This window comes from Onthophagus taurus, chromosome 6 (assembly GCF_036711975.1).
Source record: "Onthophagus taurus isolate NC chromosome 6, IU_Otau_3.0, whole genome shotgun sequence".
NCBI classification, from domain to species: Eukaryota; Metazoa; Arthropoda; class Insecta; order Coleoptera; family Scarabaeidae; genus Onthophagus; species Onthophagus taurus.
Window position 1 is genome coordinate 1583924 of NC_091971.1, and position 27451 is coordinate 1611374.

Here is a 27451-nt window from a genome sequence, read left to right on the forward strand (position 1 = left end):
AATTTTTTTTATTTTCTAATTTATTATTTCTTATTTTCAGGTAAGAATCATCTCTAAACGCCCACTTCTCTTCCTTATCGAGAGACATTCCTTCGTTCCCGCTTTAAATTACCCAAGGGGGACGTAGAACAAACGTTGGTAAAAGTGACGTCACTGGGGTGAGTTTATCGCTAGTGTTTGTAAGTTTCCTCCTGCTTGCATGGTATCTTCTCGTTCTCTATGGACCCGGTTCCTGCGGCTCTGAAAACGTGACCCATAAAACAGGAGAGTCCGTCCCATTTGTTTAACAAATTACCGCTTCCGGTAATTTATCGGTGATTAAGTGCCACGGGAAGAGCGAAAAAAGAAACGAGAAACGAAAGATAATGGGGGGCGAAATCGGGTTCATGACGGTGTAATGATATGAATTCGCAGCGAGATAATGGCAAGAGAGTGGTCTTTTCCGTTCTAATTGATGGCGAGATTTCCGTTTCGAAGAATTATTTCGCTAAATTAAAAAGTATTTTACTTTTTATACGAATCATTTCGATTACGATAAAGTTAAATTCGAAATGTTACTAAATAGTAAAGTTTTCGCTATGAAAGAGCTAAGTGGTTTGCGTTGGTAAAAGATAAAGGATTTTCTCAGTAAGTTTCGGAATAATTAAGAAATAAATCCTTAATGCGGTAAAAGCCACCGCATCGCGGCTTCGCCCGGTTAAGGGTCTACTTCTCTTGTGTACACTGCTGCCGGGAATGGCGGCACAAACATTAAGGGCCCTAATGTAAGCATAACACCGTTTCGTAATATGCACATCCATTATGCACGGCTCGAATGTTAAATTTACACCGGCAACAGACGCCCACCGTCTTAAATAGCACTATCTTCCGACGTATGCTTACTTAAAACCGATGAAGTAACGACCAATTTAAACTTCCTGGGCAAAATAAACTATCCGTAACTGTTACTTTGATTATAATTATCCTTAACAGTTACCAATTATATTAATTTAACTAGTTTCAAACTCAAATTATATTAACATACACTGCCATCTATCAAAATCTATTAAAACCATTATGATTTAAACATGTTTGCGACAACACAGCTTATATCATATACTGCCAATGGAGTCATACTGCTTGTTCATGCTAGATCCTAGCAGATTAGGTACTATTGGCAGAAGAAGACTGTGGGCAGAAGAAGGCAGAAAGTGCCTTTCGATAGAAGGCCGTACACAGTAGGCTGAAGACTAGATACTGCTATTAAAAAAGTAGATATGCCTATTGGAAGACAAGATACAACTAGTAGAAGACTAGATACTGCTGACATACCATTAGATACTCCTAATAGAAGACACTTACTACATACACTTAGTAAAGGACTAGATACTGTTGACGCAACGTATAAATTATTTTTATATACTACTTTCTAACTGTAACTACTGAAAATTATGTCAAATTTTTAGATTCTAAACGAAATACAACTGTCGAGAAAACGATATCCGAGTAAAACGAGGGTGACTGGCCGTAAAACTTCCATTTTATGAACAGTTTCCCTTCAGGGTTTTAAAGTGTTTTGTGACTGTGATAAAAGGCGCATCATTCATTTAAAACAATTACGCCACCCGGTTTATAACGTCTATTTAACGACCTTGCGACAGTCGATTCGAGCCAGTCAAGATGTTTTATGCAGTAATAATCAAAAGTATCGATTCGAACCACATAAATCTGTTTCCTATTTTCGCTTCAATCATTAAAACGGCGAATTTGAAAACGATTTTTATGGTAATCAAATTAAGGCGTGAAGATGTTGGGTTGCGCTGTTATTAAAGGGTTTGTTCATTTTTGGCACTAAATGCTTAAAATTGCATGAAAAATTGAGGCAATTACTCAACGTTGGCGAGATGGAGCGGAACGACTGGATTGTGAGGTAAAAAAATAATGGTTTACGTCGGTGGCTTGTAAAATTTCGAACGGCCGCGGTCAATGCACAAACCGCGGACGCACATCAATAATTAGTCCAATAACGAAATTAACGATAAATTAGCCTTCGTGCCAGCGGCAGGCAGTTATTATTGCGGCTGTAATGTATGCAGCCAATTTTCAAAAACGTGGTTAACGGCTTTAGAGCGACGAAACTCGTACTAATACCGCGGAAAACGGCATTTGGTGCCAACATTTGTCCCATTATGGCGTTTGTCATAAATTATATTTAACCGTAAACGTAGTACAAATTAATAATTTCACTGTAATTGATATAAATATAATAGAAATTGAGAAATTGGGTTAACTGTCATAAAAAAGAACCGGTAAAGAAAAAATATCACTTGGGTGGATAAAAAAAATAACCTTTGTCCCATTGTGACCCGTTTAAAAGCATCCTGTTGATACAAACCATTAAGGGGCGATAATTCATCGTCCGTTCCAGCTGTCGCCCATGACGGTTTGTGTATTTTGCAATTTTTGTTTCTTTCGATATCCACTCCAGAGAAAAAAAAAAAACGCCGCCCCCAAACAGACGAGCGCACGTCGAACGTGAAGGGCAAAAGTAGTTAATGGAAGGCTATCCATTCAAAGTTTTAGACGCAGTTTGGCACAATAAGGACGGATTGTCTCATCCGCTTCCTCTTCCTCCATCGTCCATTTTCCGTGTCCCACGATGGATGATGAATTCCATTTTCTTTTGCGAACGTCCGGCAGTCTACATAATAAAACCCTAATTAATATTCATTATGAAGGCGGCGGTTGGTCTCGAAGGGGACAGAAAAAGAAAACGAAGCAAATTTTCAACCGATATCTCGTCGGCGTGGCGAAGATGGAGCTTTTGACGCGGATCGTCGGACGCGAATTAACAACGCTGAATATTCATGATGTTACAAATTATACGATGTAGCCAAAAATAATTAATGTGCTGTTATTATCGGTTCTTCCATGAAAAACTTTTTTTACTGATCACATTTCATTTCAATCATTTATTACAAATCTTTAATTGGATCGCGTTATAAAGGTGTAACTTATCTTAGAAAAAATTCAGAATACCGAAAGATCTAAAATACCATTTAGACACTTAGATACACCAAGAAATTCTACAATAGAAAAAATAGATGAACCTAGAATTTCGGACCAGTGTCGTTTTTTAAATGTTAGTATAAAATTAAAAGTTTGTCTTTTATTTTATATAGAATTTAAGTCTAACTAGACTCTACAAATAGATTAACATCTAAACTAAGATTAGAACTAAAACTAGAAACTTTCGGGTTTTGCCGTGCGTCTTTTAATAAAAGGTTTGACGTTTCGGATGCCATGTTGCAACCTTCTTCAGAAACTGGTTCGAAGTGACGAGATCAAAAAATCGGTAACTATATATAACTCGGAAAAACTAATTAATAATCAGTTAACGCTAATTACAAACTAATTAATAACTAATTGCGTCGCGTCCGGTGTGAGGCGGGAAAAGGTCTTCGTGTTCACCACCATCTTCCATGTTCTGTTAAGCTCCCAGCCATCCTCTCTGTTGACGTTATTTTTATGTCGGTGAATCTCTATGGCTGCTCTTGTCAGTCTTTGGTAGTATCTGTTGTCCCTACCCAGCACCTTTGTTTGTTCGAAGTTTATTCGGTGCCCCTCTGCATGGCAATGTTCCGCAACCGCCGACTGCTGGATCTTCTTCAGCCTTACATCCCTCTCATGCTCCTTGATGCGGCACTCGACGTTGCACCCAGTTTGGCCAACATAAAACTTCCCACAACTACACGATAGTCGATAGACTCCCGCTCCTTTTAATGGAGTTAGTTTGTCCTTGGCTAATTTTGCTGACCGTGCCGTACCGCACTACGATGTCGTTCTTCTTGAGGTGCCTAGCAATTCGTTCCGTTACACTTGAAACATAGGGAAGACAGATAAATCCAAGTGGTTTTGTACTTACCGTGTCCTCTTTCTGTTTTCGCTGCTTGATGGCCTGGTTGATGTCCCTCGAAGTGTATCCATTCTTCTGCAGCACGCCTCGTAGAAAGTGTTGCTCCTTCTTCAAGTTCTCTCCTTCACATAGTCTCGCTGCTCGCTGAAATAATGTACGGATCACGGACCTCTTCTGTTGGGGATGATGATGTGAACATGCTTGTAAATACCTGTTGGTATTGGTCTTCTTTCGGTATACACCAAGTTCTATATCTCCATTTGTCGTCCTGGTGACCAACACATCTAGGAAAGGTAGTTTTTTGGCAGTTTCTGTTTCCATGGTGAACTTAATCATAGGATGTTGACAGTTCAAGTGATCCAAGAACTCTTGGAGCCGTTTTTGACCATGTTGCCATATCACAAACGTGTCATCCACATATCGGAGCCATAGTTTTGGTCTCTTCTTCAAAGCGTCCTCTTCGAATAATTCCATGTAGAAATTAGCTATAACTGGCGATAGTGGAGATCCCATGGCTGCCCCTTCGAACTGCTCGTAAAATTCTCCTTTCCAGCTGAAATACGTCGACGATAAGCAATACTCCACCAGATCTGGCACGTATCCTGGTAAACCCTCCGGAATGAGTTTTCGGCGAAGACCCTCTACAGCATCCTTAACTGGTACCCTAGTAAAAAGGGATTCCACATCGAAACTTACCAACATATCCCCAGCATCCAGCTTTACACCTTTTACCGATTCCACAAAATGTGTAGAATCCCTGACATACGATTCCGTGTTACCTGTAAAGGGGGACAGAATCTTTGCAAGATGTTTAGCCAGCTGGTATGTTGGGGAGTTGATGGCGCTGACGATAGGGCGAAGGGGGACGTCTGGTTTGTGAATCTTCGGTAGTCCGTAGATTCTTGGTGGTACCGGCGCCTGCACAAACAAACCTTTCTGCTGTTCTGCTGGAATTCCTGTGGATTTTATCAGTTCCTTCATTTTTCTAACGATTTTATCTGTGGGGTCCTTCTTGATCTTCCTGTAGGTGGCTGGGTCCAGTAAGTTCATCATTTTGTCGTCGTATTCTTTCCTGTCCATAACAACGGTGGCATTCCCCTTGTCTGTAGTCCCCTTGTCTTTAGTTCTAATCTTAGTTTAATTCACACCGGCCGTGAAAGCCTTCGTACTTATAGATTAACATCTCTCATCTTATCCATTTTACAAACGACAGCGGTAGGTAGCGTTAGTTAGCATAAGATCACTATGTTGCATATTTTTATTGCACTAAAACTAGAACTAACACTAGACTTAGAACTAGAAATATTTGGGTTTATGGGAAATATTCGGGAAATATTGATGATATCAATCTCAAATTCTCCCAGCTTAATAAGCGAGAGTTATGCAAACAGTTGAAAGGTGTTGGATTGAAGATATCATAGAAGGCTGTCCACTACTAATTGAAGACTAGATGCAGCTGGTATAAGATTAGAGACTGCTGACAGAAGGCTAGATTCTGCTGGCAAAAGTCTGGATATTACTTGCAGGCGACTAGATACTGCTAATAAAAGACTAGATACATCTATTAGATGACTAGATACCATCAGCATAAGTTTGAATTCTACCAATAGAATACTAAATCTTTCTTATAACAAAGTAGCGAAACATTTTGGCAGAAACGCTGGTAGCAACAATTTTGCAGAAACATTTTTGCTCAAATTCAACACTGGAAAACACTTAGAATCACTTGAAATACTTTTACTTCTTTTTTTTTAATATTTAAATTAATTATAAAGATATTTTTACAAGTAACCCCATTAGAAATTCAATATAGATTATGTTTGGATCTTCTGCATTGTTCATAATGCGCAATACAGGTCTGATTACGTGCTCGTTAGTATAAGCGTTGTACGTGACATGCTGTTGCAATGAGGAAGTTAGTTAGAACGATTATGAAACAGGAAAACCGAGAGACGCCTTTACGAAGCTTGGTGGGGCACCAGGTGATCCCTTCTTTAGACGATAAGAACTCGCGTCTGAATACTAAACGCGAGTGTTGTAAATCCGCGGTTTACCACCCCTTCAAGTCCTCGTAGATGTGATTAATACCTACTACTTTATTTTATTTCAACGATTTTAATGTGAAATTGATTAATACAGTGCTTTTTTTTTTTTGAAAAGATTTCTAGTGTTGGTTGTTCGGATGAGGTAAAAAAAGATCGATGGAAAGAAAGAAAGTTTTGAACAAAGGCGCCGGACGCTCTTTTAAAATTCGCCCATGAAGCTTAAGTAATGGAACAGAACTAAGGGGAGCGCCGAGGAAAACTTTTCAATTACATTTCCGCAAAACTCTTTGGTGGCCCCCGATGTTTTTCGACCGACTGAGGATGGATATTTGCGACGTCGCGTCGCCAAACGAGACGAGTTTCATCCATGTTTTCGGATTATGTTCTTTTCACGCTTCCAAATCAAAAAAAAAAGTCCAGCTAAATGTATTATTGAAAGAATGACTTCAATACATGTGAAAAAATGAAGTTTTAAATTATTTTAATTAAACTTTATCAAGTTTTAAACTGTTAAAGCAAATTTAGACAGCGAACCGCAAGAGCCGAAACAAATTTTTAAGGAGGAAAAACTTTTAACAATCCACCTTTAACCTACCACAGGATATTATCGACAGGATATAATGAAGTCTGGGTTAAACTTCGTTCGCTAACACCCAAAACACTTTCCGAACGTCTTTACAGGCCATTAAATAATAAATTTTCTCTTCGAGCAAAACGAACACCGAGCTTCCTTCTTTAACCCTCTCCCCGTTTCTTCTCTTCGTATAGCCCGAAGATGCTTGTAAAATTATAAGAGGCTTAATGCAGTGATTAGTACAAGAGTACTTTTAAAGGAAAACGAGGAGAAACTTTAATTAAGTTGAACGCGTAAATACGGAAAACTGCTTCAATAAAACAATGGACCGGGAGATAGCGCAGACTAAGAACGGCGGGAGGTCCTATGATTCTTGATACAAACGTCTTTCAAGGACAAATTAGGAACCGTAGGGAAGTCGTTACGGCCGCGTAATGGCGTCGGGAAAACTCCGGGCGAAAACCCCGTTTTGCCATCCCACACCCGGAAATGCCACGTTTCACAATACCCCCCAGCTTCATCTCGGAAAGTGTCTTGGAAAGTTAGGACGAAGAGATATAAACGTTACTAAATACGCAATTAAGGAGATTTGGTGGGTTGATGAGGAAAATTATTAACAAAAACGATTATATAAGGCAAATTTTGTTATCTACTACAATAACAATACTAATTCATACTAAATTTCACAATATATATGATATATCTAGATCATTATCATTAGAACTAGCTCTAGAACCAGAACTAGAATCATTCGGGTTTAGATGGCTTGAGAGCTGAAGTCGTGCATCATCAACCCGAAATTTTCTAGTTTTAGTTCAATTAAATTTTACGAGTTACATATCGCATTGATATTTTGATAATTAGTTCCATCGATATTCGCAAAGTTCTACTTTGTGTAGAACTCGCTTATACGATTACACCTATTTGAAATGAGACTATGTGCATTAGAGAAGTTTGACATGGAAATGAACTTTCTAATTTTGTTAGTTTCGCCTGATAATTACAGTAGTTCTCAAACTGCTTAATACGCGTATTACAATTACAATCGATATATTATTAATTGAAGTGATATTGTAAAATATACGAAAAAAAAGTTATATTGGATACAAAAAGCTTACTTACTGGTAAAATAAATAATTTATCTGACGAATTCATCAACGCTCGTTACATATGCATTGTAAAAGCGAACCTAATCAATGGGCAGACGTGGAATATTTTTAAAATAGAATTACAATTGGGATTCGATTCAGAATGCATTTTCCGGTAGGATAAGCATTTTAATTTTATTTTCATCACATTCAATAAAAATGAAATAGTTTGTAAATGCGTAATTTCTTAAATTAAAAATAATAAAAATCCATAATATTTATTTAACGATTCATAACATAGTTTCTAGCAATCACGGGACGCCCCGAATGGTCGCGTGCTAAACTACACCCTAAGACGTGCAAAACTTGCTCCTGAAATATTGATTTTGGCTGTAACATGTTTCGGAAATTATTAGTGACACAGTATGTAAGGGGGACGGTTGACGTATTTCAGAGATTCTCCCCTTTGATATAAATTTCTGACGTGACAGTTTCAGAACTCATATCACCAAGATGTATTAAAAGTTATCAGGAGGACGTTAAATTTGTTGTGGAAAATAATTATGGTTTAAGTGATATTTTATAAAAATTTAGTTTCAGAAACACAGCTTTCATAGATATACCGAAAATAAAGCAAAATAAATCAACAGAAGCCAAGTCAAGTCAAAAAGGAACCAATGTTTTTAAACTTTTCTCCTCAATCTTACATAATCTTACATAACCATCTACGTTAGATGCGCAAGAAGTGACCAGATCGAGCAGCAACCAAAAGTCTTATAAACATAATGTAATCGTGGCTGCGTGAAGGTCGCTGCAAGAAAAATTAGCAATAAGTCTATGCGATAGTAGAGAAGAGTCTTCTTAATTAGAAAGATGCGGCCGAGGTTTAGTTTATATCAACCTGAAACTCTGATCATCATATTGTGGCATCTCGACCTTATCAGGTGAAGTTGTTGATCTTTTGATTAATTATCCTACTTCCTGTATCAAGAACCTAGGTACAGTTTATAATTAGAATGTTTTTTAAAACAATAAAATCTAGTAGATAATTTCAGTGTCCTGTAGGTAATTCTAGTAGATAGGTTCTTGGTTTCAGTAAAAATTAGCAAGAAGTCATTGCGATAGTAGAGAAAGCTATAAAGAGTCTTCTTAATTAGAAAGATGCGGCCGAGGTTCAGTTTATTTCAACCTGAAGCTCTGGTCATCATATTGTGGCATCTCGACGTTATCAGGTGAAGTTGTTGATCTTGATTAATTATCCTACTTCCTGTATTAAGAACCTAGGTACAGTTTATAATTAGAATGTTTTTTAACACAATAAAATCTAGTAGATAATTTCAGTGTCCTGTAGGTAATTCTAGTAGATAGGTTCTTGGTTTCAGTAAAAATTAGCAAGAAGTCATTGCGATAGTAGAGAAAGCTATAAAGAATCTTCTTAATTAGAAAGACGCGGCCGAGGTTCAGTTTATTTCAACCTAAAACTCTGGTCATCATATTGTGGCATCTCGACTTTATCAGGTGAAGTTGTTGATCTTTTGATTAATTATCTTACTTCCTGTATCAAGAACCTAGGTACAGTTTATAATTAGAATGTTTTTTAAAACAATAAAATCTAGTAGATAATTTCAGTGTCCTGTAGGTAATTCTAGTAGATAAGTTCTTGGTTTCAGTAAAAATTAGCAAGAAGTCATTGCGATAGTAGAGAAAGCTATAAAGAGTCTTCTTAATTAGAAAGATGCGGCCGAGGTTCAGTTTATTTCAACCTGAAGCTCTGGTCATCATATTGTGGCATCTCGACTTTATCAGGTGAAGTTGTTGATCTTTTGATTAATTATCCTACTTCCTGTATCAAGAACCTAGGTACAGTTTATAATTAGAATGTTTTTTAACACAATAAAATCTAGTAGATAATTTCAGTGTCCTGTAAGTAATTCTAGTAGATAGGTTCTTCGTTTCAGTAAAAATTAGCAAGAAGTCATTGCGATAGTAGAGAAAGCTATAAAGAATCTTCTTAATTAGAAAGATGCGGCCGAGGTTCAGTTTATTTCAACCTGAAACTCTGGTCATCATATTGTGGCATCTCGACTTTATCAGGTGAAGTTGTTGATCTTTTGATTAATTATCCTACTTCCTGTATCAAGAACCTAGGTACAGTTTATAATTAGAATGTTTTTTAACACAATAAAATTTAGTAGATAATTTCAGTGTCCTGTAGGTAATTCTAGTAGATAGGTTCTTGGTTTCAGTATGGAAATGTTAGAGATTGGTCCCAATAACTATTTTACTGAATGATCTCAGTATTCAAAGGAGTATTGTAATATCTTGTTGTTGGGTACAACATCCAGTGTGAATGGATGATGTCTCATCTTGACTTTTGCTGTGCTTAAATTTTTATAAATAAGTTGACAAAGAGAAATGATAACAACGTTCTGATATAATTAATTAATTCAAAACGAATAGGTGAATCAAAATCTTAAGATCAAATTTTTTTATGAGGGAAAAGGCAAAAAAAAATTAGGTTTATGCTACTAAATTTACTATAACACGAATAATCGCTCTTAATTATAAAGTCGTGACATAGTAATCTGATGTTTGCTTGATATGACCTTTACACGCATTTATGTATGAAAAAGAAAGGAAATTAATTATGAAAAATCTCCACCTTAATGATTTAAATTATAATAAAAACGTCGAGATATTCGGTAGTTGTTAATAAAAAAGTGATTTATTATTATTTTAATCATTTCATGATTTGTAATAAAATTCAAGTTAATTAAACATTCCGTATAATCTTTCGGGTTTAATTTGAAATAAAAAAATTAGTAGAATTAATGCTACACATTCAGGTTACATATAAATCGAATACCTGTTCCGGGTTAATTACTATTTGACAAACAAAATTTACAATTGGTATAAATATTTAATTCATATATGCGGACGTACATTTTACAAAATTCATGATTTGAAACAATGTAAATACCAACTACATTTTACCAACAACAAATAACGAGGTAGAGTTAGAATAAATCTTATAGAACTGTGTTTATTATAAACTTAATTTAATTGAAGTTAATTAATATTAATTAGTAATTATTTACTTACCTTATTTTAAAATAAATTTTGATATTAAAGGGCTTAAAAATATTTTGTTGACGTCATACTATGGTTGAATTATAATGGGTACATTTTTCGTAGCGGTACATGGCGTGGTTTAGGTCCCTTTAAAATTGGGTTACTCGAAACACGCGAACCACGGTATAAAGTTGTATTAGCCAACCGGAAGATGAACTAATAATTTATGACCGCCTTATCGTAACTTTTAAATCATGTGAGTTTTGGAAAAATACAATTAGTTTTGTAATTGATAAAAATAACCTTATTTGTGGTTATGTTTTGAACTGCGTTGCATTTTTGGGTGTGCGTCCAAGAAACTTTGGGATAGTATTTCCGTAAATATTTTCATTTCAATATTTCCTCAAGTGTCGGGTTTTCATTGTATACAACGATTCGGCCGTGTTCCAAGACTTTCTAGAAAGTATTACGATTCATGAAAACTTAACTATATTTAGGTTATGTAACTGAAATGCATTATGATTATTGAAATAATCAAATTGAGTATTGGGAGTTGAGGAGGATGTTAAATAAGGTTAGGAGGGAACACTATACCGCCTTGGTAGCTGCTACCGCAGCCGCGGACATGTAAATAGTTTCAGTGTAACATGAATATCTCGGCGTGTCGGGCCCGTCTGCTCTGTTCGCGTCTAATTTTAACCGTTGATACATAGAAGGTCTCGACTATGCTCGCACTCACGTTTGGGACACATATAGATGCCGGCGTCGCGACTCCCACGGCATTCCAGCGGCGTTTTCAGTACCTGTTGTGATGGTCTCGGGTTTCCAACGATCAACACCTTTCTTGTAAATTTTAAATTCTTCGACGTTCGCAATGTCAACCACAGCTGGTTGAAGGGGACCAAATACAGAACTGAAAATTTGACCCGGATTCAACCAGCTAAAGCTGCACATTGACAGAAGATTATGATCCAAAACCAAATTCACCATATTATAAAAACATCTTTGCAGTAGAAGAAGGAGTAATAAAATCATTTATTTACACTATAAAAGAAATTTCTTGAATTCCTCCAAACACTACTCTTTAAAAGTTTTTTTTTCCTCTTTGCACGTTTCGAAGATGAAACAATGAGAGTTTTACTTTCCGGATGGTCACTATAATAAGAGTATATGGACCTGATGTGTCGATTTACGGATGCGTCCGTGGCGTCGTGACGCTATCCGGATCTCAACTGAGCGTCGCAGCATCGTGACGCCGGTGGGACGCCGCCTTCAGGACCGGACTGGCATGCGCGCACCGACTGGGCTGCCGGTCACACCCACCAGCAGCACCGCATTCCTGCACATTAACCCCGGGACACCCTTCGGGAACACCTTGTGCCGATGCAACCCAATTCACTACTGCCCTACACGAAACGAAGGGGCCCTCGGGTATCCCGGTGGCGGCGGCGCCGACGCCGCGGCGTCTCGGCCCCGAACTCATACAGACTAACACACACACTCTTACCCAGCCCAATCGAATCATTGCAATTCTCGTCGCACCATAAACCATTCGGCCTTTTGGGCCTGTCAACGAACGCCGCTTTTTGCCGGCGTCTCCACCAAGTATCTTTTACCTGTGGTGATAAGTCAGTGAATAATCCCCTCCGGTAAAATATATTTTGTAAACGTAGAGGAAATTGGGTAATTGAAATTGTCTTAGTGATTATGTAGTGAGTTAGTGAATATTTAGCCGGTATGTAAAGATTTTATGAATGGGCTTCTCTCCCAATGTAAATATTGAACTTGGTAATTTCAACTGTTACGGACCTGACTCGAAATTTTATTCATTTCTTAATTTACTTACTTTTTTAACTTTTATTTGTTTATTTATTCGTTTCCATGCATTATTTATTTTTTTATCCAAGGACTTTATTTCTATTCGAAAACGGATACCATCCTGCTAAAAATGTATTACATTCTCATCCTCGTCGAAAACCATCCCTTCTGTTGATTTTGATTTATCCGTTATTTATTCTACCGAGTTTATCCCACCACGTCCTCCTTCATATTTATATTCTAATCGAGCTTTAAAAAAATCTCAACCTAGGACTGAAAAACTATTCATTTCTAAAACCTCCCCCGTTTGAAAGAGATAAGAGCGAAAGGTAACAGTAACGGTTTCGATATAGGCGGACAATATCTCGACCCCAAAGCTTTTTCAAACGAAATCGTTCTATATATGCAAACTTTCTGGACCCCGAGAACCAACCGGTAAGGCCATCTATTTTTAGGTCACATTTACATCGAGGAAAGGAGGTGCCGTGCAGAAAGCTCGGCCGTGTCACGTGCAGGTACACTCCCAAGAACAAGGTCTTGGCGATAACCTCGAGGGCTTTCGGGTCTGTACCTACCCCCCACCTACTCTCCTCCGTAATATTTCTTGCCCTATTTTTATATTAAAACGAGGAAATATATTGCCTAATAATTTCGTTAGATTTATAACGTTGGGAAAAGGCACGTCAAAAGCGACTATAGCATAACTTTAAAACGGCTTCCGACCGAGGTAGCTTGACAGATATAATGGAAGATCAGGCGTGAATGATAAATTAACCTATTTTGGTGGATCAACAAATCCGCAAAGTAAGTCATTATTTAATGTTTACGTTAAATAATAGTATAATGATGTATCATAGAAATGATTAATCTTTTAAATTTTATATTACATCATTTGAATAAGCTTATTAAAATGAGTTGCTTTCTTATTAAGTTGAGAATTTTACTGATTCAAATACCAGGAATTCTGTTTTAGAGGGGTTTACTTTATTGACAAAGATACAACTGAAGTGGAGATCGTCATTAATTTATTCCATATTAATTTGAAAATAATTAATAAATTATTACAAAAATTAATACAAGCTGTATGTTATATTTTATACATTTATATTTAATAACTCACTTTTGTATATAATTTAGCTCATAATAAAGCTCTACAGTACGTTTCTTTTATTTCTATTTTTCAATAGTTCAAGCATAAAGCTTCCAATATAGTAAAATTGGGAGTCGTTTCTCAAGTCAATTGGAGAAAAGAACTATAAAGTGACCACCTTTAATTCATCTCCTTTCCTAAACGAGCAGTTCTCAGAGCAACCCTCAGTGCACTACAACAACATTCTGTCAAGGTGTATCATCAATTACTATAGAGTGGTCTCTTTGAAAAAAAGGCTACTAACCGAGATACAGACAAAATCATAAAAAAAATTGCAACAAACTCAAAAGCAAACTTTTAGAAAGCTAAACTATCGTAAAATTTACGACTAGAAAAAACATTTAATAAAAAATACTTCTAGATACAAATTTTGACATTAATGAATACAATTAGTCAAAATATATCATAATTCATCAATCAATTCTTTGTGGTAGGTTTTGAAGAAGGTTATGGACCCTGTTTGGCACCGAAACTTGCATGGCAAATTTTCTTCTTGAAACCAGTTTCGATTTTTCACAACATTAGTGATGTAAATATGCATTCACAAGTACAATGTTCAGAATTCCATACAATTCGCACAGAGGCCACCGTTTAGTCTTGCGAACGGCTAAAGTCGAATGATTTAGTTCTAGATAGAGTGTTAGTTCTAGTAACAGTGTTGAGTAGCGCTAGTAAGCACTAAATAGTGCTAGATTGTATGTTATTGAACTAAAACTAGAACTAATACTAGAACTAGAAAGTAATTTTAAACACTCATTTTAAACTGTAGTTATCTATTCGGCGCATTTAGAGCTGTCTGTACTTTCTACTATACAAGTGTATACAAGAAATAATCTGTATAAAAAACGTCGCAATCCGCACTGTAGGATTTTTAGGTACACTTTAAACTTATTCATCCAGATGTGAGGTTAGAAGTTTAGTGAAAAGTGGTGCTGTTGAATTTTGTTGTTCAAGAAGGTATTACTTTGATAAATGGTTATTAGGTGTGATTATTACAGATCATTTTAAAAAGAAAACATTGAGCTTAAATTTAAAATAAGTCTCATTCCTTAATTTCAATAAACATGGTTACTAAGAATTTTTAAATTAGCATCTTTTTTGACTCTTTTAAATGTTTGTTTTTCTTAATATTTTTCCAATCCAACCCAACAATTATTATACATCATTTTAAAGAGAAAGCTTTGAGGTTTAATTTAAAATAAGTTTCATTCCTTAATTTCAATAAATACGGCTTACAGGAATTTTTAAATTAGCATATTTTTAACATTTTTAGGTTATTCGAAAATGTAAGTTTTGTTTCAAAATTTTTTTTCTCTATATTTTTCCAATCCAACCCAACAATTATTATACATTATTTTAAAGAGAAAACTTTGAGCTTCAATTTAAAATAAGTTTCATTCCTTAACTTCAATAAATACGGCTTCCAGGAATTTTTAAAATAGTATCTTTTTTGACACTCTTAGGTTATACGAAAATGTAAGTTTTATTTCAACTTTTTTTTTCTCTATATTTTTCCAATCCAACCCAACAATTATTATACATCATTTTAAAGAGAAAGCTTTGAGCTTTAATTTAAAATAAGTTTCATTCCTTAATTTCAATAAATACGGCTTACAGGAGTTTTTAAATTAGCATATTTTTAACATTTTTAGGTTATTCGAAAATGTAAGTTTTGTTTCAAAATTTTTTTTCTCTATATTTTTCCAATCCAACCCAACAATTATTATACATCATTTTAAAGAGAAAACTTTGAGCTTCAATTTAAAATAAATTTCATTCCTTAACTTCAATAAATACGGCTTCCAGGAATTTTTAAATTAGCATCTTTTTTGACACTTTTAGGTTATACGAAAATGTTAGTTTTAACTCAATACTCTTTTTCTCAATATTTTTTTAATTCAACCCATCGATTGTTATACATCGATTTAAACAGAAAGCTTCAAGCTTCAATTTAAAATAAGTTTTATTTCTTAATTTCAATAAACACGGTTTCCAGGAATTTTTGAATTATTATTTGATAATTATAGAGACCATTAGAAAGCTTTTGGATACTTTTGGACATCTTTAAAGTCCAAAGAACTAACACTAGAACTACAAACATTCGGGTTTAGCCGTTCGTCTCTTAAGACTTTCTAGTTCTAAGTCTAGTGTTAGTTCTAGTTTTATTTGTTACTCAGCGCCAAATTGTTGTGTATCTTTATTGAACTCGTAATTTTTACGATAGTTTAGCTTTCTAGGGTTAAAATTCTAGCTACTTATTATTAATTAAAATCCACAAAGTATTCTGTAATAAAATTATATTGCATGGTTTGTTCGCAGCACATAATTTTCCAATTTAATTTTATGGTGAATAACCCTTTTTGAACAAATTTAAATTACAAGTACTGGAAAAATTTTCATATGAATTGGTGGTTTCGACATTTTGGGACGATTTTGAACAATTGGCGGGTTTGAATTATTTAATTTAATCATGTTTTAACGATAAATTTATATGAAAATTTGTATAGAAGTTTACTTACCAGTTTCATTACTTTATACATCAATATAAGCTGTTGTAGTGCATGTCGAGAGATTAAATTATATTCGAAGGCGTCGCGACGGTCCGCCGCCGACGACGCCGACGACGACGCGATAAAACGGGACGTTTCAATACACTTCGAAAAGTTTCTTCATGATATATGAGTTCGTATATTGAGAAAATTATAAATCACCTACTTCGGAACTTGTTAAGAGTTCGCTGGCGGCGCGCGGCCTTTTCCTTTCCTCTTTTTTGACTTCGTGCCACATCAATTTCGGGGATCTGTGTTGAGCCGAACTTCGCTGGCACTTTTATCCTGCAGATATTGACCGGCCTGAACGCGGCAGCAGCACCAGCAGCAGCAGCAACGCCGGAAGCCTTCTCTTATCTGGGCAACGCAATTAGAACTGTGTTGAACTATGCCGTCCCGGCTGGGTTTAAAGCGGCGACGTACAATTTACCAATTTGCTCCGATAGATTGAATGGACCAAAGCGGCTTTTCATTACAAACTTACGCCCTAACGTGGTTCGCACTGTTTTTAATTAGACCCTTTTCTTTTGAAACTGTTCACTGCGTCGTTTTCAACGACTATGTTCAACTGCGTTCGCTTAGAAAAAGTCAACATAAACTCTATTTAATTAAAATTAAATAAAACATTTGGAAAACACAAAAATATATTTTATAGCTTTTTTCCTCGAGGACGAATCCGAATAAGTCGGCGCATTTTCGCGAGCGCTTAATTTGAATATCTGAATAGCGTGTAAAATAAATTACTGTTTTGCGCCGGAGGCTGAAGGGGGACGCTTAACCCGTTCCCGTTTCCGGAATAATATCGTTAATCTGGAAGGTTCCTACAGTTAATAAGACGCCGACGACGAAATCCCGCGAGAAATATTGCCGGGAATTTATCACCCTGAAAAGTTCCCGTCGAGGGCGAAAAGCTCTTACGTCGAAAGGTTTGTCACCTCCTTTGAAAATCGGATTTGACCTGAATGGATCTAAAAGATCCCTCCTGTTCAACTACTTCATTACGGATTATACCAAATTCCAACGCCCTTTTAAACAAAAAATTTATTATGAGCAAAAAAGATTAGAATTCACCTATTGCTTATGTCAACGAAGAATTCGCAATTTTCGCTTTAGCTAGTCTATGGTATGCCCTCTTTCACGCATCCTCGATCCCTGCTTCCGATCCCTTTGACGTGCCCTTAATATGAAGATGCGATGGTGCCCCCAAAGAAAGGGTAGCCCGAAAAGAACAGGTGCCCCGAAGGTCACCTTTTGATCTTTTTCTCTTCGGTTCTCGCGTCCACTTTGTCTTTTCGTCGAGAGCTTTTCATTAGGGAGACCCAAAAATAACCACCAAGTAGAGAATTTTGTACTTTTTACGTTACATAAAAACACAAAATATATAATATTTTACAAACCGAATCTTTTTGGTCTCTTTAAGTGAATGCGGCGATCTTTTTCATCGGAACAGGTCAGCGGTAAAGTGTGGTCTGGTTTCGGGGGTGAGATTATTCGTAAAAGTTTGTGTGGCGAAGAAGGGCGGCTTCTCCAAAGTTCCTAGACAGCTTTCGGATTGTGAAAGGGGCGGAATGCGCGCGATTCGCATTATTTACGGCGGCGCCGCGCCATGAGGCCACTTCGGTCTTCAGATGAATTCACAAAGTATTCAGATTTCGTTATGGTCACGTTATTGCGTGAAATTTTTCCACCGAGTAACTCCAAAGAATGGTTTAACTTTATACTTTAAACTTTTATAATTTTATTTTTACTAAGAATTTTTATTTCTTTTTGGCGGAGGAGCCGGTATAAAATGACAATTTGTTTTTTTTCGATCAAATATAAATCTCGATTGGGTCGTAGACAGATTTATGTCGAAACTTGAACGTTTAGAGGCCGAAAAATGTACATGGGACACGGATCGACATGAATGTTTCACAAATCCAACGGTCGCGCCCACTTGACGTTTATTCTAGGGCCGTCGAGGGTACTATACTTCACGACCGAACCCCCCTACAGAAGGTCACTCTGAATGCCGCTCTCATAAATGCAACGATAAATCGTTCGATCGCCGTCAAAAAGTTGCACAGCAATAAATCACGATCGACCGCCAACGGGAAATACACGCCCATTTATGTCTAAATGTGCTTCACCAAAAGCTCTTAGGTAAGCGTTGAAACGCAAAAGTAAGTCTTCTTGAGAAATTACATTTATTGACTGGTAAATAACTTGTTTATCGAAACGTTTCTCTTTTAAGAATGAAGAAATATTTCATCGTTTTCCTTACAATCCGTGATTTTTTATTGTATTTTGGCATACCGCATTGATTATTGGAGCGTGGTAATATGTCAGGCATGTTGACATTGTATTTAATGGTTCAGTATTTCACTCGAAATGAACGGAATACAGATGCGTTCATATGAAATGTATTATGCATATGCACATCCACACGGAATAGATTGTTCTGAATTTAGATTGTTGAATTCTAACGCATTAACAAGATCTTATTGATAAATTCAAACTGTCTATATATTACATAAAGACATTTACATCAATATAACCAATAAAAATTGGGAAATATAATGTTACATAAATTTATCTACTATCACTAAAACTTACACTAGACCTAGAAGTAGAAACATTCAGGTTTAGCCGAACGTCTCTCAAGACGGCTAAACCCGAATGATTCTAGTTCTGAGTCTTGAGTTAGTTCTAGTTTTAGTTCAATAAAAATATGCAACATAGTAATATCTCATGCTAACTAGCGCTACCTAGCACAGTCAACCCGAATGGCTCTAGTTCTAGGTCTTGTGTTAGTTCTAGTGGTAGTGCTAGTGTAAAACTAGAACTAACAGTAGACCTAGAACTAGAATCATTTGGGTTTAGCCTCACATCTCTCAAGACGGCTAAACTCGAATGATTCTAGTTCTAGGTCTTGTGTTAGTTCTAGTGATAGTGCTAGTGTAAAACTAGAACTAACAATGGAACTAGAACTGGAATCAATCGGGTTTAGCCGAAAGTCTCTCAAGACGGCTACACCCGAATGATTCTAGTTCTAGGTCTTGTGTTAGTTCTAGTGATAGTGCCAGTGTAAAACTAGAACTAACACTAGACCTAGAAGTAGAAACATTCAGGTTTAGCCTCACATCTCTCAAGACGGCTAAACCCGAATGATTCTAGTTCTAGGTCTTGTGTTAGTTCTAGTTTTAGTTCAATTAAAACATGCAACATAGTAATATCTCATGCTAACTAGCGCTACCTAGCACAGTCACTAGAACTAACACTAGACCTAAAACTAGAAACATTCAGGTTTAGCCTCACGTCTCTCAAGACGGCTAAACCCGAATGGTTCTAGTTGTAGGTCTTGTGTTAGTTCTAGTGATAGTGCTAGTGTAAAACTAGAACTAACTGTGGAACTAGAACTGGAATCAATCGGGTTTAGCCGAAAGTCTTTCAAGACGGCTACACCCGAATGATTCTAGTTCTAGGTCTTATGTTAGTTCTAGTGATAGTGCCAGTGTAAAACTAGAACTAACACTAGACCTAGAAGTAGAAACATTCAGGTTTAGCCTCACGTCTCTCAAGACGGCTAAACCCGAATGATTCTAGTTCTAGGTATTGTGTTAGTTCTAGTTTTAGTTCAATAAAAATATGCAACATAGTAATATCTCATGCTACCTAGCACAGTCACTAGAACTAACACTAGACCTAAAACTAGAAACATTCAGGTTTAGCCTCACGTCTCTCAAGACGGCTAAACCCGAATGGTTCTAGTTGTAGGTCTTGTGTTAGTTCTAGTGATAGTGCTAGTGTAAAACTAGAACTAACTGTGGAACTAGAACTGGAATCAATCTGGTTTAGCCGAAAGTCTCTCAAGACGGCTACACCCGAATGATTCTAGTTCTAGGTCTTATGTTAGTTCTAGTGATAGTGCCAGTGTAAAACTAGAACTAACACTAGACCTAGAAGTAGAAACATTCAGGTTTAGCCTCACGTCTCTCAAGACGGCTAAACCCGAATGATTCTAGTTCTAGGTATTGTGTTAGTTCTAGTTTTAGTTCAATAAAAATATGCAACATAGTAATATCTCATGCTACCTAGCACAGTCACTAGAACTAACACTAGACCTAAAACTAGAAACATTCAGGTTTAGCCTCACGTCTCTCAAGACGGCTAAACCCGAATGGTTCTAGTTCTAGGTCTTGTGTTAGTTCTAGTGGTAGTGCTAGTGTAAAACTAGAACTAACAGTAGACCTAGAACTAGAATCATTTGGGTTTAGCCTCACATCTCTCAAGACGGCTAAACTCGAATGATTCTAGTTCTAGGTCTTGTGTTAGTTCTAGTGGTAGTGCTAGTGTAAAACTAGAACTAACAGTAGACCTAGAACTAGAATCATTTGGGTTTAGCCTCACATCTCTCAAGACGGCTAAACTCGAATGATTCTAGTTCTAGGTCTTGTGTTAGTTCTAGTGGTAGTGCTAGTGTAAAACTAGAACTAACAGTAGACCTAGAACTAGAATCATTTGGGTTTAGCCATCTTGAGAGACGTGAGGCTAAACCCGAATGTTTCTAGTTCTAGGTCTTGTGTTAGTTCTACTAATAGCTCTAGTTTTAGTTCAATAAAAATATGTAATCGGCTAAACCCAAAACGTGTTTAGTTGTAGGTCTAGTGTTAGTTTAATACAAATATACTTGTTTGAATTCTTATAATTTTTATTACTTAGTTTTAGTTTTCAATTCGAATTTTCCTTTTCGTTCATAATTTCGTTCTTTTGTGTGTTGTCTTTGTATTCATGTTACGCGTGCGTCTTGTCAAAAACCTGTATATTTGTAAAAATACCTGTATCGTGTCAGTCAGTCAGTCGATTAAAAGTCTTGAAAAGAGCGTGAATTTCGTCGTTTTATTGAATACATCAAGTTATAAGTTTTGTTGAGTTTCGAGTGAAAAAAAGGAGGATATTTTCGTTTAATTCGATAAGTATAAAACTTTCAATTTTATTCTAAATAATACTACAACCTAGCTCTGAACAACTAACACTAAACTTTCCTCCAAAAATCACTAAAATTGGCTCTAATCCGATTTTTAATCGGAATGATACTGTATAAATTCTAAACTGAAACGAAATGTATGTAATGAATTTTTAGTGTATAGAACACTAAGACTTTAGTCACGTTCCAAAAATGTACCGAAACTTTTAACATAAAGTAGAAAATCCAAAAGCGACTTTTAGTCTTGGTCACGTCCTCCACACGCTCGACAAACCCCAAAACCTCCCTCCCTCTCTCTCTTTCCATACTACTCGGTGCTGTGGAGATCGATAAAATACATTTAAACCAGTTGTTACATGCTTTATGGCGCTTCCGCAACGGGCACACCGCCATAATGGAACAATACTCGAAAAGTCCGGTGGCCGCGGTGCTCTCTGGAAATTTCATTTTGTCGCCAACGAAGGATTTAACGCTTCCCCACCGAAAGAAATGACCGCTTTCCACATTCCACGATTTATCGAAACGTCTCTTTTTTTGAGCTTTCCGCAAAACCCGACGTCGTTTCAACCGAGTGAATAGAATGGAAGCACGAAAACCAGACATTTTTAATACCCTTAGTTATAACGCGAGCCCTACAGCGAGCGGTTCCACGCCTGAAAAGTGAGAGCGTCGTAGAAATTTATTTGTAATAACCTCTTCGGCGGGTGTCAGAACACTTGGGAGAAGTGAAATTGTGTTTTCGAAGGGTCTACAACATCTGTAAGGTTTGGAATGTTTTCTGGTAACATGTGTTGAGTGGGATGTCTGAAAATAAAATATGATTCTTTATTATAAATTGATCGTTTATCTTGTTATAGGATTAATTTTTAAATTTAATAAAAAATTCGCTTCTTAAAAGAAAACCACAAATTATTTCATCAAAGGAAGCTGACTTTGTATACAAAAAGAAAGTTCCTCTAATTGCTTAATGTAATTCAAAAGAAATACATGACCCGTAACTTTTTAAATCCTCAAAAGGAAACAAACAGCCCCTTCGTCTTGGGAAGCAAACAAAAAAAGAAATGTCTGCCGCTTGCTTAATTAGCATAAACAATCGGGTAATTAACGGACAAAAGGACTGGCGGGCGAAAAAAGCCGAAACTTTTAAATTGCCAATCTTGGCGAACGTTTCCGACGAGAGAAGGATGTTGGGAAATGGAATAATTGGGATACGGGGAAGTTGTTTTGGGGAACGACCAGATCGAATGGCGTTATGCCCGTGGCGTCGCCGGAATCGATAATTGAAGTGGATCGTACGTTGGATAAATGTTGAATTGAGTGTTTCTCGTTTGGCCGCGTGTGTGGGACGATTTCGATCGTGGGTGTTTGCGTCGGGGAAAGTTTTAATTAAAAACAACATTGGGAGAAGTTCAATAAATTGACAATCTACAACGAATTAACTCGAAACATATAGCTGGTTAGCAAACAGCGTGTGAATGTATATTTTGAGTATGCCGACCGGATATAAATTGCTATTTTATATACCATTTTAAAATGTAAACGTAATATTAATTTACACCGAATATATTTTCAACGCACAAATTATATTTTTACATAAGTACAAAGGCTTTTACGCCCAGCATTAATTCAACTAAAACTAGAACGGCTAAACCCGAATGATTCTAGTTCTAGGTCTTGTATTAGTTCTAGTGATAGTGCTAGTCCAAACTAGAACTAACACTAGACCTAGATCTAGAAACATTCGAGTTTAGCCAAACGTCTCTCAAGACGGTTAAACCCGAATGATTCTAGTTCTAGGTTTAGTGTTTGTTCTACTATTGGTTCAATCAAAATATACAACTATCTAGCGCTGAATGATAGTTAAAACTAGAACTAACACTAGACCTAGAACTAGAAAGATTCGGAATTTTTCTGGTTTTAGGTCTACTATTAGTTCTAGTTTTAGTTCATTGAAAATATGCAACATAATGATATCTAGTGCTAACTAGCGCTACTTAGCATTGGCATTAGGACTAACATTAAACCTAGAACTAGAAACATTCGAATTTAGCCGTATGTCTTCCAAGACGGATAAACCCGAATTTTTAGGTCTAATGTTAGTTCTAGTTTTAGTTCAATAAAAAATAGATGCAACATAGTAATATCTCGTGCTAATTAGCCCTATCTAGCACAGTCACTAACCTAGAACTAGAATCATTCGGGTTAGCTGTCTTGAGAGACGTTCGGCTAAACCCGAATGTTTAGTTCTAGTGATAGTGCTAGTGCAAAACTAGAACTAACATTAGACCTAGATCTAAAAACATTCGGGTTTAGCCAAACGTCTCTCAAGACGGTTAAACCCGAATGATTCTAGTTCTAGATTTAGTGTTTGTTCTACTATTGGTTCAATCAAAATATACAACTATCTAGTGCTGAATGATAGTTAAAACTAGAACTAACACTAGACCTAGAACTAGGAAGATTAGGGTTTAGCCGTGCTAAACCCGAAACTTTCTAGTTCTAGGTCTAGTGTTAGTTCTAGTTTTAGTTCATTGAAAATATGCAACATAATGATATTTTATGCTAACTAGCGCTACCTATCACTGTCACTAGAACTAACATTTGACCTAGAAATAGAAACATTCGGATTTAGCCGCACGTCTCTCAACCCGAATGTTTCTAGTTCTAGGTCTAATGTTAGTTCTAGTGACAGTGCAAGTGTAAAACTAGAACTAACACTATACCTAGAACTAGAATCATTCGGGTTTAGCCGTCTTTAGAGACGTGCGGCTAAACCCAAATGATTCTAGTTCTAGGTATAGTGTTAGTTCTACATATTAACAGTGCTAATGTAAAACTAGAACTAACGCTATATCTAGAACTAAAATCATTCGGGTTTAGCCGTCTTTAGAGACGTGCGGCTAAACCCAAATGATTCTAGTTTTAGGTATAGTCTTAGTTCTACATAGTAACAGTGCTAGTGTAAAACTAGAACTAACACTAGACCTAGAACTAGAAACATGCGGGTTTAGCCGTCTTATGAGACGTAAGGCTAAACCCAAATGTTTCTAGTTCTAGGTCTAATGTTAGTTCTAGTGACAGTGCAAGTGTAAAACTAGAACTAACACTAAACCTAGAACTAGAATCATTCGGGTTTAGCCGTCTTGAGAGACGTGCGGCTAAATCCGAATGTTTCTAGTTCTCTGTCTAGTGTTATTTCTAGTTTTACACTAGCACTATCACTAGAACTAACACAACTCCTAGAACTAGAATCATTCGGGTTTAGTCGTCTTGAGAGACGTTTAGTTAAACCCGAATGTTTCTAGATCTAGGTCTAGTGTTAGTTCTAGTTTTGCACTAGCACTATCACTAGAACTAACACAAGACCTAGATCTAGAAACATTCGCGTTTAGCTAAACGTCTCTCAAGACGGTTAAACCCAAATGATTCTAGTTCTAGGTTTAGTGTTTGTTCTACTATTAGTTCAAAAAAAATATACAACTATCCAGCGCTGAATTATAGTTTTAGTTCATTGATTCTAGTGCTAACTAGCGCTACTTACCATTGTCACTAGAACTAACATTAAACTTAGAATTAGAAACATTCCGGCTTTTGCAAATCATTAATTAACACTACTCATTAATTAACAGTTAATTAGCCGTGCAAATCTCAAGACAGCTATACCACTGAATAGCAACTAAAACTAGAATTAGCATTAGAAGACGTAGAACTAGAAACTGAGATGAGACTTCGTCACTTGGAACTTGTTTCTGAAGAAGGTTGTAAAATGGCATTAGATTAAATGTTTTATAACGTTTTCAACTTAGAGTGACCATATTAATAATAATAAGTATATATACATATAATATCTATTTTAGTTGCATACATATTGTGTTGCGGCAAAAGGTATAGGTATTTAGGTCGATCGATTATGATTATTAGATATTCATAGACCATTGAATTACAACAGATTGTCTAATAGTAATGTATCCCTTATCTCTTCGACTAATAATTTAGATGATATAATCCTGAAAATGAATGATGTTATCTATGGTTTACAATTAATTCGGCTCATTACTTAATGATTTATTTCTTTGTTTCAGGTAAGTCTGAATTCCAAGTTCATCCGTAAATATAGTAAGTAATTTATTATTAAGGCGAATACGAAGGTGGACATAATCGGTAATTTGGCAATACGCTCGTTCCGTTGAGTTATTTTAAGGTGAGCGTTTATATTTTTCGGCAACGTCGCTATTCTATAAATAAAACACTTGCAGCATAACAAACACAATCAGATGTTTTCGAGCCATCTTTCTATTTGTAAATAAAGCAACCGAAATGTTGCTCTCTATTTATATTTAGAATACAGCGTTAAATTGTTAAAGTGACAGTTAGAAAAACTCTCCAACATTGATGGTCAACGAGAACTTGTCCTATCTGGTGGCGTGACAATTAAATTTGCAAACGTCGCGCTTAATTGAACGGTGAGTACGTGCGATCGTCGCACAGTAAATCATAATCACCGAGCGGCGCCAGTGGCGTACGTCAAAATCGGCCGGTCTCAATGCGTAAATCACGAACCGACCGATCGGGGTTTGGCAAACGGGAGAGAGAACTCGGTGATTGATCGGCGCCCATCGAACTTAATACACCCGACAAAAGGTAATGAATATGTAGGTCGAAAGGCGCTTGTTACCATTCGAGAGCTGTTACCAACGCGGAGTGCTTTTAAAACCCGATACCTCGTGCAAAGCACTGAAAAGCTACCAGTCGAATGAACGCATATCGTTTTTCTCGATAATGAATATCTGCAAAATTGTTTTTCGCGTTGGGTTCGTCTGTTTTAAAAGACAAGTGTAAAAATGTTGATTGAATTGATGAATAATTAGTGAGTGAATCTTTTTTATGTACAAACAAAAATGTAATTGCCAAAAAATATCTCACAGTTTTATGTAGTACTAAAAATACAGTTCGTACACTTTGAAGAAGTAAATTACTCTTTTCATTCGTATCTTACTTTAATTAAAGCCGAGCCACAGCAATGTAACAATCAGTTTCGGATTGATATGATATTAATCGACCGCATTTTTACATTAATTTTCGACCCGTGCGACGATAGCAACAAACCTCCCAGCAACAAACTTTTACCCGTAATTTCCTACCTACTTTCTTAACTGATATCTTCCTTATAATTAGGGATAGCGAAAAACTAAATGCACCACTTGAAAGCTTGAATCTTTCTCTATCTAAAACCGGGTTTTCCTCTGCCGATAAGTTGATATTAAGATCAATAAAAAATGAAGAACACCGCGCTGTACTTAAAATAGCTCAAAATTACCAAACTTCAAGGCCTTGTGCAATTGTTACGAAACCGAATTTTAAAAAACTGTTATCACAGTCAGAAAGGGCGCTCCTTCAGCTATCTTAATCCGGGTTTTCGTCGGTCAATATCTATCGGCGTCATGCTTAAATCACCCTTAATGTCCATCCCTACACGCAGAAACGCTTAAATACTCTTCCTCTAAACAACTTTCTTATTTGATAGGGAGAAAACTATAGGAACATATCTATCTTATTGAAAATTTTCTGCTCTTTCTAGTGGTGTATAACACGCAGCGATCACGCGCTTGCACACGTACATTTTTGGCCAAAAACTGCCAAATTCACACGTTTTAGCCATTCTTAAACCTTGTTCGGGTCGATAACTTTCTTATATGAGCAGGAGAAAACTCTGGAACCATATCTATCTTATCCAAAATTTCTTGCTCTTTCTAATGGTGTCTTTTAATAACAATTATACACTTTAATTTAACAACAATTGTTATTTAAAGTTATACAGGATGGTCAGAAATGTGCGTCAAATTTCCGTATCTCAAAAAGGTTATTTTTTTAAATGGCAACTCTACTTCTTTCCCTCACCACCGTATTATATGCTGAAAAATCAGGAGACTTTGTGATTACATCCCATACTAGTAAACATACTAGTAGACTTTAAATTTAGTTACTTTACTGTAGACTTTAAAATGCGCACACCCAATATCCGCAAAAGATTTGAGGAAACCTTAGACTGGAAAGACATGTTTAAATTTTTTAAAAACTGTGCCATTCCTTCCATCCCGCTAATTTTGACCCAACCCAATTCCAACGGCGAAAATTTTCTTATGTAACCAATATTAATATTGAATCTAGTACATTCAATTCAGAAAAAAATCTTCTTTTGTATTCCTTAATAAAAATGGGGGATTGCCATTTGAAAAAAATATCGATTGCGTCATAACTCGTAAAACCGTTTAACGGGTAAATTATTTTTTCGTT

The 27451-nt window shown here is 36.3% G+C and overlaps 1 protein-coding gene and 1 long non-coding RNA gene across 5 annotated transcripts in view; both read left to right on the top strand.

The window, feature by feature from the left end:
- The window catches only part of LOC111424956 (mind bomb 1), a 275668-nt gene that overhangs the window by 113437 nt on the left and 134780 nt on the right, over positions 1-27451 (top strand). The window lies entirely within an intron of this gene.
- Positions 11226-13662, top strand: LOC111424957 (uncharacterized). Of its 4 annotated transcripts, none has more exons than XR_002707664.2 (3): positions 12209-12409; positions 12948-13296; positions 13466-13662. It is a non-coding gene; the product is annotated as an uncharacterized lncRNA (long non-coding RNA). The 4 variants fall into 4 exon arrangements; XR_002707665.2 differs by having other exon boundaries at positions 12209-12357; XR_011640540.1 differs by having other exon boundaries at positions 12215-13086; positions 13151-13296.